This window comes from Maniola jurtina, chromosome 25 (genome assembly GCF_905333055.1).
Source record: "Maniola jurtina chromosome 25, ilManJurt1.1, whole genome shotgun sequence".
Classification (NCBI taxonomy): Eukaryota; Metazoa; Arthropoda; class Insecta; order Lepidoptera; family Nymphalidae; genus Maniola; species Maniola jurtina.
The window spans coordinates 1,032,559-1,035,604 of NC_060053.1; positions in this window are offsets into that span (position 1 = coordinate 1,032,559).

Here is a 3,046-nt window from a genome sequence, read left to right on the forward strand (position 1 = left end):
CCATTTTACGCTGATAACAGACAGCCAGACAGACAGACAGACAGACACACAGTAGAGTGACATTAATAGCTGGGCTCCGTTTTTACTCTCTGGGTACTGAACTCTAAAATGTATCTAATAGTAATTCACGTTTATAATATTGCGCACACTTAATATTTCCGCATTGTATTTGATGATGTATTTTAATTTAGTATTACTAGTGTCTAGTACGTATAAATAAATGTAAGTATGTTAATTAAAGGTATGAAATAAATGATTTAATTTTATACATTCTTTCATTATTTAACTAACCCTAAAGGGATACCTAACGTAAGGATTCTAAACCAGTTTTAAGAATTTTTTATAGTTTAGTTTGTAAGCAAATAGCACTCTCGGTTTGATATACGGGTGTGGTCGTAAAAAAATGTATAGTTGCATTCATGACATCGTAACAAACGTTACATACCTGACTCAATGATACATTCATGATCAACATAAAGCTTAGTTCAGAATCATACAATATTATGATTAGAATATTATATTATTTTTACAATATTATATTATTATTGAGATCGCATAACGACTTCGCGACCCTGGGGTCCCGGTCCTTTAGTAGGCATACGAGGGGCCAAAGCCAACTCGCAGAGACCCCATTAGACATTATATACACTAGTTTTTTTCACATCAGGTGATACCGCTAAGAATGGTGACACTTATTTTTTTGATTTTGAGTTCGCAACTTTTCCCGATATTTCTTTTGCCTTTCGGTGTTGGTTATTGGTGCCATCTGAAATATAAATTGCACTCTTCGCACTTTTGTGGTCAAAACGACGATAAAAGTTGGAGGAACTGAATTAATACAAGAGCTATTCTATATAATTAATAATTTAAAAATTATTTTTTTAAAGCAAAATTTTAATTTAATATTTTTTAACTTTCCCAGCCAATCACAGACAAGCAAACCAGAAACTTTTGATGGACACCAAACACGATAAATATAAATAACTGTAATATGTACTAAGTAGTTCAGGCATAAAGAATCCTACGGTTATCATTAACGGGGCTCTCTCCGACACTTGCTCCATACAATCGTAGTTCCAATTTCATTTGAATATTAAGCAACCAAAGTCCATGAAATTTTGCAGACATATTTTAGAAACTAATATGTATCTGTGTCTGTGGTGTTTTAGATTTTTCTAAAAATATGTAGTTTTAAAATTACAGGGGCTCAAAGATTTGTATGGGAATTTTTAAGACCGCGTAACTTTGAAACCGAATATATTAACAGAAATCTGGAAAACCACAGACATAGATAGTTTCTAGAATATGTCTGTATGTCATGGACTTTGGTTGCTTAATATTTTCAAATGAAATTGGAACTACGTTTGTATGAAGCGAGTGACGGAGAGACCCTTCTTAAGAAATTAAATTAAGTCAAAATTGAATTTCTAAAGAAGTGTACTCTCCGCCTTACAATCGGTCATGACCGTAACGATGTTACAATCATGACAGAAAAAAGCGAACGACATAAGCTCAAATAAAAATATCACTGTACAGCGAATAATTACGGACAGAGAAGTAGTTTCATTGTTTTACGCGATAACAAAGCTTTATTAACCTTTATTTATGAGTTCGAAAGAATGTCCAATGCTCACCCTACAATTCAACATAAGAAAAACAATTTTTGGCGACAATTCTCGCTTCAACACACACTAACAATTTTCCTCCTAACAAACATGGCCGTTTTTATTTTCTGAATGTTGGCGCCTTGTTCAATAGTGTTGCCAATAAATGAAAGGCAAAAGAAACCAAATTATTTATGTAGTATGGCAAAAATAGGCGTTCTAATGTCGTTACATTCAGGACGTTACACACGCACAAAAAATTGGACACATTTTAGAAGTTGAAGAAAATTATGGTTATTGACAAAAGAATGGTAACCTTTTGTAAATACGTTGGAAAAGTAATCAGAACTCGAACCTAACTTACAAACGCAATATTAGGATAAAAGTTTTGTTAAAATGACATGTTTTCGATAATAGTGTAGTAGTTGGACAAACTGTTTTTGTATGGAGCAAAAATTTTGCCAATCGGAAAAAAACTAAAATAAATACAAATTTGTAAGGATAGCTGAGATTTCATGGTTTTATCTAAACTACAGAGAGGTTATATTTAGATCAATATGGAACATATATTCGTAACTAAAACAGCACTGATTCTATGACAAAAATAAAACCAGGACAACAAAAAAAAAACTAATGTACATTTTTTTACGACCGAACCCATACCTAATAATAATATATAGATTCAGATCTATAGTTCGCGACAGGTCGACATGGCAATAGGGGTATGAGGCAGGGGGACGCCCCGCACACTCGCACGTAACCGGATTAGCGCGTGACTGCTAGGTGCATCCCTATTCCCTACCCCGATTGCCATGTCCACCTGTCGCGAACTGATTATTATTAAAGGCTCTAATTTTTTTTTAATTTGTAGACTAGCGTTTGGCTGCAAACAGACCTACTAGGTGATTAGGTAACTCAGTGTCTAACACTGAATGATGGCCGCCGAGGTTGGTTCTACATTGCTGCTTCACTGGGTGATATTAAAATATTTTACGTACAAAACCTTCAATGGATTAAAAAATGAGCTCGGCGGCTATCATTCAGAGTTAGACACTGAGTTAGCGAATCACCCCGCGGTAGGCAAGTGATGATGCAGCCTAAGGTTGAGCGCGCTTGCCTACAAAAATGCCTATTCACTCTTGACTTGGAGGTAGGTATCCATATTAAAATTCGAGGGGAAAACTGCCCCCCGCCCAATTGTCTAAGAAAAATGTATTTCACGGTTGTCGTAATCGCTTACAATTTCTGCCCCTGGATTGACTGTGAAAAAGGTAAACAGCGACTCAATCAATTAAAGGGCTGAATTCGCCGTTCGATAACTGTGGCTATCGACGAATACGATACGATAGCGATGAATATGTTTTTCTTAAACAATCGGGGGGCTGATGCTAAGGCGTCCCATATCCTTTTTTTTATCCTAGCTTAAAATAAAACAACCAATG